Source organism: Desmodus rotundus, chromosome 8, assembly GCF_022682495.2.
Source record: "Desmodus rotundus isolate HL8 chromosome 8, HLdesRot8A.1, whole genome shotgun sequence".
Lineage (NCBI taxonomy): Eukaryota > Metazoa > Chordata > Mammalia > Chiroptera > Phyllostomidae > Desmodus > Desmodus rotundus.
In genome coordinates this window covers 108677798-108692080 of record NC_071394.1, presented here as the reverse complement: position 1 = coordinate 108692080, position 14283 = coordinate 108677798, and the positions used below count along the sequence as shown (strand labels likewise).

General features: G+C 37.5%; 1 protein-coding gene across 9 annotated transcripts in view; it reads left to right on the top strand.

Annotated features, from left to right (window-relative positions):
• ANKRD28 (ankyrin repeat domain 28) overlaps positions 1 to 14283 on the top strand; it is a 177888-nt gene that overhangs the window by 24350 nt on the left and 139255 nt on the right. Inside the window, exon 2 of one of the 9 annotated variants that reach the window (XM_053929634.2) lies at positions 6101 to 6210. The exons of 7 other annotated variants lie outside the window; for them this stretch is intronic. The gene's annotated coding sequence lies outside the window, so the exon portion shown is untranslated. Of the gene's footprint in view, positions 1 to 6100; positions 6211 to 14283 lie in introns of those variants that run through there. One more of the 9 variants, XM_045200121.3, reaches the window with a different exon arrangement.

Sequence of the window (14283 nt, the reverse complement as noted above, 5' to 3'; positions counted from 1 at the left end):
TAACTTAATCCATGGGAACCTTGTAACCCATAGTCACTGTTTCCTGTTTTTTGAGATCTTCCAGTAGTATTATGAATTTCCCTCTTAGGATTGCTTTCCCAGTGTCCCACAGATTTTGAATTGTTGTGTCCTCATTTTCATTTGTTTCAAGGAATCTTTTGATTTCTTAATTGATTTCATTGTTTAATAACATGTTATTTAGTTTCCATGTTTTTGTGACTTTTCAGTGTTGTTCTTATGATTAATGTCTAGTTTCATAGCATTGTGGTCAGGGAAGATGCTTGATATGATTTGAGTCTTCTTAAATTTATTGAGACTTGTTTTGTGTCCTAACAGATGATCTATCCTAGAAAATGTTCCATATTCACTTAAAAAGTATGTATATTCTGCTGCTTTGGGGTGAAATGCTCTGAAGATAACAATTAAATCCATTTGATCTAGTGTGTCATTTAAGGCTGCTGTCTCCTTGTTAATTTTCTCTTTGGAAGATTTATCCATTGAAATCAGTGGGGTGTTAAAATCCCTGACTGCGACTGTGTTTTTGCTAATCTCTCACTTTATGTCCATCAAGATTGGCTTCACATATATAGGTTCTCCTATGTTGGGTGTGTAAATGTTTACTAGGTTTATATCCTCTTGTTGGATAGTTCTCTTTATCATTATGTAGTGTCCTCCTTGGTCTCTTACTCTAGCCTTGGGTTGGTTTTTGTTTGTTTGTTTGTTTGTTTTTTGTATGAACAGTTGGTTTTTTAATGAACATCTGTGCACCTACCACCTTTTCTGAGGCAACTGCTACATGAAACTATATTGAGTTGGCCAAAAAGTCCATTCAGTTTTGCTGTACTCTCTAGCCTTGGTTTTAAAGTCTACTTTGTCAGGATAAAAAAAATATGGCCCAAATGAAAGAGCAGATCAAAGCTCCAGAAGAAATACAACTAAGCGATGAAGAGATAGCCAACCTATCAGATGCAGAGTTCAAAACACTGGTAATCAGGATGCTCAAAGAAATGGTTGAGTATGGTTGCAAATTAGAGGAAGAAGTTAAGGCTATGAAAAGTGAAATAAAGGAACATGTACAGGAAACCAACAGTGACAGGAAGGAAACTGGGATTCAAATCCACGGTTTGGAGCAGAAGGAAGAAATAAACACTCAACAGGAAGAGAAGGAAAAAACAAGAATTCAAAAAAGTGAGGAGAGACTGAAGAACCTCCGGGATAACTTTAAATGTTCCAACATCCAAATCATAGGGGTGCCAGAAGGTGAAGAGGAAGAGCAAGAAATTGAAAACTTACTTGAACAAATAATGAAGGAGAAAACTTCCCTAATCTGGCAAAGGAAATAGACTTACAGGAAGTCCAGGAAGCTCAGAGTCCCAAAAAAATTTGGACCCAGAGAAGCACACACGAAGGCACATCATAATTACATTACCCAAGATTGAAGATAAGGAGAGAATCTTAAAAGCAGCAAGAGAAAAGGAGACAGTTACTTACAAAAGAGTTCCCATAAAACTATCAGCTGATGTCTCAAAAGAAACCTTATGGGAAAGAAGAGGCTGAAAAGAAGTATTCAAAGTCATGAAAGGCAAGGACCTACATCCAAGATTGCTCTATCAAGCAAAGCTATCATTTAGAATGGAAGGGCAGATAAAGTGTTTCCCAGATCAGGTCAAGTTAAAGTAGTTCATCATCACCAAGTCCTTATTCTACGAAATGTTAAGGGGACTTATCTAAGAAAAAGAAAATCAAAAATATGAACAGTAAAATGTGTAAAATGGCAATAAACTCACAACTATCAACAACCAGACCTAAACAAACAAAAGAGGACTAAGCAAACGACTAGAACAGGAACAGATTCACAGAAATAGAGATCATATGGAGGGTTATCAGCGGGGAGGGTGGGGAGTATGGGGGAAAAGGTACAGGGAATAAGAGGCATAAATGGTAGGTACAAAATGGGCAGGGAGGTTAAGAATAGTATGGGAAATGGAGAAGCCAAAGAACGTATATGTATGACCCATGGATATGAACTAAGGTGGGGGAATGATGGTGGGAGGGTGGGTACAGGGTGGTGGGCAAGAAAGGGGAGGGAAAAAATGGGACAACTATAATAGAAAAATAAAAGTCTATTTTGTCAGATAATAAGTACTGCTACCCTAGCTTTTTTTTCCCCTTTTCATTTTTATGAACTATCTTTTTCCATCCCTTTACTTTTAGTCTGTGTGTATCGTTCAGTCTGAGGTGGGTCTTTTGGAGGCAGCATATGTATGGTCTTGTTTTCTTACCCAATCAGTTATGCTGTGTCTTTTGGGTGGAGCATTTAGCCATTTGCATTTAAGGTGATTATTGATAGATACGTATATAGTGCCATTTTATTGTTAGATTATTTTTCTCTGTTGTTTTCTTTCTACTTTCTTCTTTTCCTTCTTCTTTCTTCTTCTTCTTCTTCTTCTTCTTCTTCCTTCTTCCCCTCCTTTGCCCTTTAATGTTTGTTGCAGTCCAGGTTTGGTGTTAACAAACTCCTTTAGCTTTCTCTTGTCTGGGAAGCTCCTTATTGCTCCTTTACTTTAAATGATAGCCTTGCCGGGTAAAGTAGCCTTGGTTGTAGGTTCTTGCTTTATATCACTTTGAATATTTCATAGTACTCCTTTCTGGCCTGACATCTTTCTGTTGAGTAATCAGATGCCAGTCTAATTGGTGCTCCTTTATAGGTTAATATCTGCTTTTCTCTTGTGGTTTTTCGTATTCTCTCCTTGTCTTTAAGCCTTGTCATTTTAGTCGTGATGTGTCTTGGTGTAGGCCTCTTTAGATCCAACTTGTTTGGGACTCTGAGCTTCCCAGACCTGTGTGACTTTTTCCTTCACCAGATTAGGGAAGTTTTCAATCATTATTTCTTAAAATAGGTTTTTGATCCCTTTGCTGGCTCCCTTCTTTTTTTGGTATTCCCATAATGCAGATGTTGTTACGCCTCCTGTTGTCTAAAATGTTTCTGAAGCCATCCTCATATTTTTAAGAAGTTCTTTCTTTTTTGCTGCTCTGCCAGGGTGTTTTTTCTACCTTATCTTGCAGAGTACTGATTTGATCCTCTGCTTCATCTAACCTACAGCTTATTCCTTCCAGTGTATTATTTATTTCAGGTATTGCAGTCTTTATTTCAGACTGGTCATTTTTTATGGTTTCTCTATCTTTTTTCATGCTGTTGAATATCCTTATAATCATTACTCTAAATTCTCTATCTGATAAATTGCTTGCCTCCATCGCATTTAGTTCTTTTGAGAACTCTGTTCTTTCATTTGGGGTCTGTTACTTTTTCTTCCCATTTTGGCTGCTGCTTTGTTTTTCCCCTTAGTTGTTAAACTAATCAGTTATATAGCCATAAGCTGTACTTACAAGCCCAGCTTAGAGTAATTCCTGAGAACGGGGCTATTACTTCCTCTCAGGTTGATGCCACTTGGAGAGGAGTGCTCTGCTTGAGAAAGATGCCCTCTGCAGTATGGGGAATGACTGACCGTAAGGATCCTGGCAGCTGTTCCTTCAGTTCTCTCCCCAGAACCACCAGCCTCAGACTCCCCTCAAGTGTATCTAGTCCACTCCACCCTCCCTGTGCCAGAGCCCAGGGTTAGTTGCTACAAACAGAATTTTATGCATTGGCCTTTTAAGAGGCTCTCTGTGTCTCCAGGCATGTCTCCCTGGCAGACAGAAAGCCCACTGCTTTTCACAGCTGGATGTTATCTGGGTTCCTTTCTAGCTTTGGTGCTATAGGCTGGGGAGCCCAGGTTGGGGTTTAGACCCCACACTTCTTAGGGGGATCCCCCCCCCACTGGCTGCTAAAATATCCCCTCCAAAACTTAAGCTGCTATTCCTGGGAGCCCCACCAGCCCTCTCACGCCGCCTCTGCACTCCCTACCAGTCTTATTGTAGTGAAGTGGTTTCTTCTTTCTGTCCTTGGTTATAGGGCTTTTCCAGCTAGTGTTCACTTGGTTATTCAGGATGATTTCTCTGATTTAGTTATAATTCCAGATGTTTTGTTTATAGTAGCCAACCTATTGAGTATGCAGTGGTTTGTGGTATTTTCGATTTGGATTTTTTTCATGTGCTTAATGTCATTTGTTTATCTCTGTAGAAATGTTTAAGTCCTTTGTCCATTTTTAAATCAGGTTTTCTTTTGTTTTTGTTTTTGAGTTGTATGAGTTCTTTTTGTATCCTGGATATTAATCCCTTATCAGATACATGATTTGCAAATATTTTCTCACATTCTGTAGGTTGCTTTTTCACTCCATTGGTAGTGTCCTTTGGTGCACAAAGTTGGGGTTTTTTTGGTTGAACTTTGTATTCTTTCTTTTTTTAAGTATATTTTATTGATTATACTATTACAGTTGTCCCATTTATTTCTCCCCTTTATTCTTTTCTGTCCTGAAACCCCCTCCCACCAGCATTCCGCCCCTTAGTTCATGTCCATGGGTCGCACATATAAGTTCTTTGGCTTTTCCATTTCCTATACTATTCTTAACCTCTCCCTGTCTATTTTGTACCTACCATTTATACTTCTTATTCCCTGTACCTTTTCCCCCATTCTCTCCCCTCCCCCTCCCTACTGATAACCCTCCATGTGTGGTTTTTGTATTCTACAACTTTGTTGGATTTATTCTAGTATTTTTTTGGTGTGAGTGGAATCTTTAGGGTTTTTTACATGTAAGATCATTTTGCCTGTGAACAAAGATAATTTTACTTCCCTTCTATTTGGATGCCTTTTGTTTTTCTTATTTGTTAGTTGTTAACTGATGGAGAGATTAAATTGAAAATGGTATTAGATGATTTAGAAATTTATTTATCCAGAGATTTACTATGGAAAGTATATCCTGGAATTTGTTCATGTTATTCTGTAGAAAGCTCTGGGTTTATTATTTACAAAATGGTGAAGATAGTATATATTTCAAAGAAAATTTAACTCAGTTTCTGGATTTGTAACACGTTGTGTTGTTTTGGGGGTTTTTTTGGGGGGGTGCTATCTCAAAGAAAGCCTAATCACAGATGCGTTTTCTTCCATTCCTTGACATTGTGCATGCCTTTTGTGTTTTATGCTTGCATCTGAAGGTAATGTTAGCATTTAATTATTCCTTGGAGATTTTGTTTCTGTTGTTAAAGGTATTTGTATAAGAGATGCCTATAACAGACACACAGAGATAAAATGTGAAGTAATTAAAAAGAGGTGTTGCATTGGAAATAAACTTTAATCATCTAGGTCAAATCTTAGATGACAGAACTGAGGCCTGGAGAGAACGTTAACTTGTTTCAGATTATACCGTTGTTAATAAGAGCCAGGACTAAACCCTTTGGTGATTTTTCTCTCATTCTTTCTACCTTAATCATTGATTCCTGCATCAGCCTTTTAACTGTATTTCTGGACTTTAGACTCACCCTTTATTCCTTTGCTACTGAATCCAAGTCGTAATATTTGTAAAATATAAATATCATTAGTCATATTCGTATGTCAGTGTTTTTCAATTATTAACCATTATATTCAGGATAATGTTAGTATTAAATAGAGCTAAGTCCATTACTTGTGTTGTCTGATTTAAATATTTGAACACTCCTTTGCTATTAATTATTCCACTTTATAGACGAGGAAGATGACACCAGAATCCAACCCAGAACCATGTGATTTCAGAGTTTATATTTTTAAGCACTGTATTATGCTGCTAACGTAGGGCATTCAAGATCCCTTCTGTTGTTGTTCTTACCCATTCCTCTGGTATTCATTTGACATTTTTAACTGTAAATTCCTTGAGGGCAGAGATCATGTCTCAGACCAAGCAGTTGTCTTATACATAGTGTAGGTCCTTGGTAAATGTTGAATAAATCTTAAGCAGCAAATGAATAGCTCTGTGTGGGAAGACAAATATTGCATCTGAAGGAAAAGATTCCTGTGACGGGCCATGTTCATCAAAGGTCAGTCTTTGGGTTTAAGCCAAATAATGAGATTTAACAGAATGAGGAAAATAAAGTCCAGAGATAAATAAGAATAGCGATTATTAAATGAATTATATTTTGGGGTTGCAGAAACTTGAAAATGAATTCTCTAAATAACTTTTTATGTTTTCAGGCCTTGTGGAGTTAAGGAGAGAGGTGCCTGAAGACTAGAGACAGGGAAAGGTTACTCCACTTTTCAGGAAGGGGAAGAAGGAAGATTATAGAGCTGGATGTGGCTCTCAGGTGAGATTCTAGAATAAATTACTTAAAGAGTTATTTGTTTCTAGGGGAGGTGAAGCACTGATCACGAAGAGTTAGTTCGTATTGGTGGTACAAGAAAAGGAATCTGATGAATTGCCTATCAGGCCTCAAAGGCTTCTGTCACTTTGCTTCAACTCATGTTTAATTGATTAAAGCCAATTATATGACCACCCCCTAACTTAGGTGTTGGGTGAATAGGGAAGTGTAATTGTGTTGTAAACTTGGAAGGAAGAGAACCAATGATACCATTGAACATCAGTTCAAGATTTTGGATGACAGATTAAGGAACTAAGATATTTGATGTTGATAGGCTGGTATGAGCAGATACGAGTCAGACAAAGAGAGATTAAATAGGGAGAAATGTAAGATCCTGTTCTTCTAAAAAACTAAGTCTAGTGGCATATTATTTATGGAAGAGGGGTGTTGTACATCTTGCTGGCATATCAGCACATGTGACAAAAAGTAGTAGAGTGATTGGTGCAAGGGAAATGACAAGGAGGCCTCAATTCTGACTATTCACATCCAGATTATCATATTTCTAGCAATAGGTGCCTGTTATATGGGAAAATTAAGGCAAATAGGAATGTGTAACTGGGAAAATTAACCTGTGTAGGGGAATGAATGGGAGGAGGCATCATGGTTGCCTCAAATATTTGGAGGCCTGCCATGGGGAGGCAGGTATGGACTTTTATCATGCCAAATTAAGAACTGATGGTTGAAAACTACAGGAAGTGATTTCAGCTTGGTATCAGGAAGAACTTTTCTAGTTTAGAGGTAACATAAAAGACTTCTTTCTGCAGATAATCAATTGTCATTTGAGTCTTCTGACATTTTATAATTCTATATGATAGAAGAATGCCTGTTATGCCAGGAACTTTCTTAAACACTTAATACAAAGAGTGCGTAAACATTGTTATTTCTAACTTTGCTGGTGAAAACAGTGAGATTTAATGAATTAATGACCTAATAAAAGATTTCTTTATGCCTGTTATGTACTGGAATTATACTAGGAAGTTTATGTGATTTTTCTTTTCTAAATCTTACTTTAGTCTCATTTTTTAGGTGAGGAAACTAATTCAGATTATAACTTGTCCATGGTTTATTACCAGCTGATTAAAGTGTTTAACTTAGATGTCTTTGATTCCCAAAACTGCCTTTTTTTTTTTTGATTGTCCCACTATAATAGTTATGTTGTTTGGCCTACCTACCATGTTTGTATCTTATGGGAATAGTACTTTAGTACTTTTGGGTTCTATTTCTCCGTCTTGCTGTTGCTTACCACCTGGTTTGAGTGGGACTGACCAGAGTCCTTCACTACTTGGGCATCACCCTCTCCCTCCCTTCACAGAGGCCAATCAGAATGCCCTGGGAGTTTTTAACTGAAACCAGAGAAGAGGATCATTTCTCTGTGGTGTAGAAGATATAGTGCTTGAGAGCTGTCCATGTTCGTGTTTGCCGGTTTTTGGAGGATGCTGCTCTACATTGAGAGGGAATGGTGCCCACTGTCTAACAAAAAAGTGCCTTGGCTGTTTGAATGCCTGGTTCCAGTTATTCCTGAATCTCATCTGCATTCCTTCCCTTGCCATAATTTAGTTATTCCACCCTTCTCCTATGTGAGACATCCCCAGAAGCTTTCCAGAAATTCCCCCTTTTGCAGAAGCACAAAGGATTGGGCCTTGAACAGTACTGGTCACTTTGGACAGATGAGATGTGGCTGTGAGGGGTGTGTCCTGGTCAAACCAACTGACAGAGGAGAAGTGAACCATTGAGGAAGATGACTAGCCAGTGACTTTTGAGGGTGTAGTTTTTGTGTTGTATGTATTTGTACTGGGAGAAGATGGGATTGTCAACACGGGTGATTTTTCAGAATTCGTATTTCAAAAGCTGCCATATCCATTCTACCAAATGAAGCCTGTGTTTCATACCAGCATCTTATGACAAAGGCAGAGCTCTTCTGGTTGAGTAGTGCTTGGAGCACTGGCCTCTTCTTCATACCCCTTTTCTGCCCCCTTGGTTGTTTCCTGAGGCACCTTGATGTGATCTAGAAAGATTCTGCCCCCTGATCTCCTAAGTTCTGTTCTTCTGTTTTGGTCCTTAAAGACAGAGGACCCAGCAGCTACTCTGGGACAATTGGAGGGAAGGAGGAGAAAGATGGGGAAGGGATTTATGTTTATTAAGTACTTCAAGAGTACTGAGTGCTTTATATGAATTTTTGAGGTAAGTGGCATTATTTTACAGAGAGATTAAGTGACTTTGCCAAGGTAACAGAGCTAATCATAGATCTTTTCTAACTTTAAAACATAACCATTTCATGTCACTACCAGAGAGTGATTGATTACCTGTTTGGTAGTTCATAGATCAAAAATCACAGTTACATCTGACTTCATCAAATAAAAGACAAATGTTAGGAGCAGAAACAAAAGACACAAAAATGGGCTAAAGGACTGAAAGGAAAAGAAACAAAAATCATAATAGGTCAATATGAGGTCTGTCCAGAAAAAGTGTAGCCATTGTTACTATAATGAGAATAGTTTGCGTGGCATCAATGTAACCTGGCAGCCTAGGAGGATGGACTGGAATAAACAATGACAACTTCACTGTGCTAGTCGGTGGGGGCGGTAGACACCATTGAGCGTGGCCGTCATATTCGTAGTGACTGAGTAGAGCAGTGAATCTGTATCAGATTTTGCATTAAACACGAACGTTCCTCCATGGAAACTGTGCTGATAATGCAGAAGGTTTTTGGGGGTGGTGCAGTGAGTGCAGCACAAATAAAAGTGTGGCACAAATGGTTCAAAGATAGCCAAGGATCTCTTGAAAATGATTCGTGGTCCGGGAGGCCTGCAACAAGTAGAACACCTGAGAATGCTGAGTGTGTACCGGCTACAATCAACAAAGATCCTGCGAGAACTGGAAGCTGATGTGGGTATTCCAAAAACTACTGTGTCTAAGACTTTGATGCAGGATCTTGGCATGAAACATGTCGTGGCAAAATTGTTTTATGGCCTCTGCTGCCAGAGTGGAAGGAACATCGTGCTGCAGTTGCTAATGACTTGATTCAAACTGCTACCAATGAGCCAGATCCTCAAGGAGGTCGTAACCAGAGAGGAATCATGGGTCTATGGTTATGATCCAGAAAAAAATGGCCCAGTCGTGTCTTGTATCTTCAATCAGTGTCTCTATTTTGCATATTACATGGCTGGATACTTTCTGAACAGACCTCATATTAATCACCAGTTGAACTATACTCAGTGATACCAATGCCCAGAGAATGTTGTATCAACCAGATAGCCCAGGTTATAATACCTACATCTTTGCCTCTGAAAAAACGAATGATTCTTCAAAGACAATATAATTTTTTTCTCAACCTTGGAGTTACTGAGAAACGAACTATTTCTCCTTTTACCAAATGTGACAAAGAGATGTGTGTGGAGTTTCTGAAAGACAAACTGAAAAGAAACTGCATAAGCACAAGTGGAGCAGAGCGTAAAGTAGGTATGGTTTTTTTCCCTTCCTTCCTTTTATATTCCTTTTTTTAAAAAGTAAAGTCTGTCTTAGGCAGTTTATGTTGATAAGCAGACAACCCTGACAGAAACTAGTATTCCATTTTAAAAGTTGTGTTACCTCAGTATTTAAACAAAAAAATTACACATACAAATGACTGCCAGGGCTTAGCATATTTTCGGAAATTGTCTAAGAGCAGCACTTTTCACATGGTGTGTCTCAGGTTCCTAGCATCTTACTGCAGTGTTTGTGAAAGGGCGCCCAGTGGTCACCTGGTGAACTTCTGGGCCTGCATTCCCTCCCTCATCAGAGCCGGGTCTGTTCGGGTTGTCATCTGTCTGTAAGTTACCGTGAATGTGCGAATGTATATGCGTGCACACGTAAGAGGGAATCATCTGAAAAACTAGTTCGAAGAAAGGACATTCTTAGATTTATATTATATGTATGAGGACATTATTTTTTGGTAGGGTTGACTCTTTAGTTGTTCGTACATCTTTTTTTTGGAATTTGCAATGTTCTTGCCTGTAATTCTGTTTGGATTCAATGTTAATGACTGACTATTGAGGCCCATGTCTGTAGAATATTTTTTCTGGTGATGATTAGAGATGATAAAGTTTAGACTTTGTAAGCTGCCAGTTTTCTATGATACACAGTAGTGAAAGTGGCAAATTTGGTGCAAGTGGACAAGCCTGTGTCCTTGGTCCATTGTGTGAGTAATTCAGACATATAATACTATGAATTAGACTTTCTGGATAGAAGCTCCCAGGCTTTGATGTTTACTAAATAATGTTGTATAAATGTAGCCTAAGTTCACTAACTAGAAGGTGACATAAATGAACTTGAATTTTGTAAGACAGCCCCTCAAATCAAACTGACATGGGCATGGGGGACTTTTTTTTTACTTTGGTTTAGTGTATACGCACAAGCATTTCAATGATATAGGAAATCTTAAAGAAAAGAAAATGACTCCTAAGCATACCAGACTTGCATACCTATGTGAAGAAATCTCTAGTCCTGATTCTCTGTCCTTCCCACTTTCACAATCTTGGTTCATGCTGCTGTCATTTTCCCCTTGGATTAATGTAGTTCCCTGACCAGTCTTCCTTTATCCAGTCTTTCCCCTGTTTCAGTTCATCTTCTACACTCAAGTCAAGCAGAAAAATCTTTCTTGAAAAATATTTTTAAGTAGGTTGAAGTTTTTAGACACATAGGATAAAATAAAATTCAGTAGAAACCTTAAGTACCTATCACCAGGAATAAATAGATATTAATACTCCACCATACTTGCTTTGTGTCTCTTAAAGAATAAAGTAGTTACATATAAAGCTAGAGCCTCACTCCCATCCCTTCCTAGGTAAACCAATTTGAAAGTTAATATAGTATTAATTTCTTGTACTTATACTGTATTTACATACCCATAAAAATGTCATAAACAATACATACTGCCATTTTTGATGTTTCTAAACTTTTAGACAGTATATGTATCTTTTGTAGCATTGTTCTTAAAATTTATCCATGTCGATACATTTGTTACAATTGCTGTGGTTTGTACAAATAAACCATAGTTTATTCCCCTAACATACTGCAATTAAATAGTTTCCCATTTTCAGCGATTACAGATAGTGCTTTTGTAGAAGCTCTTGTGCGTCTCCTTGTGTCCATTTCAGAGTTCCCTGAAGTTGATGTGTGGAAGTAGACTTGCTGGGCCATAGAATATGTACACATGTTCACATTTACTGTGTAATTTTTATTTTCTCCATAGTGGTTGTACCAATTGTATTGCCTCTTTTATACTTGTTGATAATTCTTTCAGTTTGACTTCAGTTTTTACAATCTGATGGGTATGATGTAGTATCTTGTTTTAATTTATATATCCAAGGTTCCTGGTGAGATTGACTATATTTTTATATTTTTGACCAATGAATATTTTTGTGTAAATTGCTTGTTTCTACCCCCCCAACCCTTACAACGCAGTGATTGTGTGTATATGCTATGAATTTTTTGTTGGTTTTGGTGTATATACATGTTAATATGTTGCTAATCTTTTCTTTTGGTTTATTTGGTTCAGAAATCTTAAAATGTAATACAATCATATATATCTTTTACTTGTGTAAGAAATCCATCAAGTTCCTAAAAATACCTTGTTTCTTCTAAAAATTTGTGGTATCTTTACCCACTTAGTTTTTTGCCCTCCTGGAATTTTATTTTTGTATATGGTATGAAGTTCATTTTCTTTCAAGATTGACTTTTTTTATCCTTTGATATTCTATATACTTTTTTAAAAATTTCAAATTGCCATGTGAAACTGTTGACCTTAACTGTGATTCGATTGAAAGTGAGGATTTACTTTGGAAAATTGACATTGTATTGTAAGTCCTTGCTTACTGTTGTCGATAGGCTCTTGGAAATGGGGGTGAAATGATGTATAATGAAACCATTTTTACCGTAGGCTAATGGGTATCAACAGTTAAGTTCTTACAGCATCTCATCAACATTATAACAAAGTGATGTTGAATGAAATGACATTATTTGAGGATCTGCTATGCAGTATTGAGTCTGGAAAAAGCAGGTAATTGTCATGCAGCAGTCACTTCAAACTTCATGTCTGTTGTCTTTCTGTCCATTTACTTACAGTTGCTATCAGACAGTAATAGTTCCCATTTTCTTCATTAAATCTTGCATGGGTGTCCTTCTTTGGCATGTGCTATCCTTGAATCATTTGGGAAAAGGGGTTCTGGGAAATGTAGTTCCAGACTTCTGCCCTGTGATACAGAGGAGAGTATGCAGTTGGGGATTGGTGATACAGATTTTACAAAAGACAGGCATGTACAAATCTGTTCTCATTTTTCTCCCCTATTAACGCACATGACAGCATACTTGATTGTTGTATCCCTCCCTCCCCCATTCATATATTTTGGAGATCTTTCTCAGTGGTATATACATTCATAATTTTGCTAGCTATTGTCACCTGCCCTCAACAGAGGCTATATCAATTTAAATTTCTACCTGTAGTGTCTATTGTTTTGCATCCTGGCCAGCTTTGCATTCTGTCCTCTTTATTACAAATGGCTTTTGCCTTTTTTGTCCAAATCCTTGTTTAAAGACAATCATCCTGACAGAAGTGGCATCTGACAACAGGCATGCACACACACACTCAGTTCACCCTGCTACACGAGAGTGGGCTAGTTGTGCTTCTCTGGCTGTATAATGTGTTTCATTAATTAGGTCTTTATAACCATTTCCTTTGTGCCTGTTTTAAGGCCTGGGTTTTCCTGGTTATCATTGTACTATATCCTTTTATCATAAAGAAGTTGTGTGTGTACTTGTTTCCTTTACTAAAACTGTAACTCCTTTAGAATAATGCTATGCTATCTCTTTATTAGCAGCACCTAACACATTGTAGCAACACAGTCAGTAACTCTTGGAATGAATGAGTATACGTAATTCTAAACAGAGGGTATATGCAGTTTTATAACCTTTGCTTTTCATACCAGGTAGCTGTATTGTTATTTCATAAAAATATGTTTGTCAAGGATGCATTAATAAGATGGAGCTTCCATATGCAATGTGGGTTCCTATCATGCTTCATTTCATTCCTGCCATGCTTTACCTAGTTGCTACATAATCTTCCTAATTATAATTTTTAACAGTTGCATCATATTTCATCAAGATGATTTTTACCATTCTGCACTTTAGATATGTAATCTGAATTAATTTTCAAAGGAGTAGATTACATTTCCAGTGTTACATTCAATATTTTTTTACTTGATTGTTGTGTATTTCTCAGATCTACACTAGCAAAACAACGTAAGTAGCTACCTACCTTATCCTTTTTTTTCTTATTTAGGAAAAAGTCACATAACGTAAACTTACCTATTTTAAAGTGTACAATTCACTGGCACTAAATACGTTAACAGTGTTGCACAATTATTAGCACTACCTAGTTCCAGAACCTCAAAAGGAAAACCCATTTTCATTAAGCAATTACCACCCATTTTCTCGTGCCCTCAGTTTTTAGCAACCGCTAATCTTTCTGCCTCTATGGATTTGCCTGTTCTGGATATTTCATATAAATCACCAGAAAAGCCTAATTTGTCTAGCACGTTGTATTTAAATATGAAGAAATGTGTACATATTTACATTTTAAAAAAAGATTGAATCTTTATTCAAATATTTGAGATCTTGGATGGTTGTGAGGAGTTAATGTGGAAAATATATCTTGTCTGATTCTGGCTGGTGTCATGCTGCTTTACTCAAGTTGTTTTTGGAAGAGCCTTGAGGAATATACTACTAAGTTCCTTTTGCTTTTAATAGTAAGCTCACCATTCTGAAAATTTACCAGTGGAGATGAGGGACAGATTAGGTTTGGCAGTATCTGGACATGTTTCTGGGTGTCACCGCTCGGAGAGAGGAAATGCTGCAGACATCTAGTGGGTAGTTCCAGGGATGCTTCGAACATCCTGTGATGGATGAGACAGGAGTCCAAACAAATAATTATTTGGCTTAAAATGTTTGTAGTGCTGGCTTTGAGGAACTCTGGTTTAGATCTAC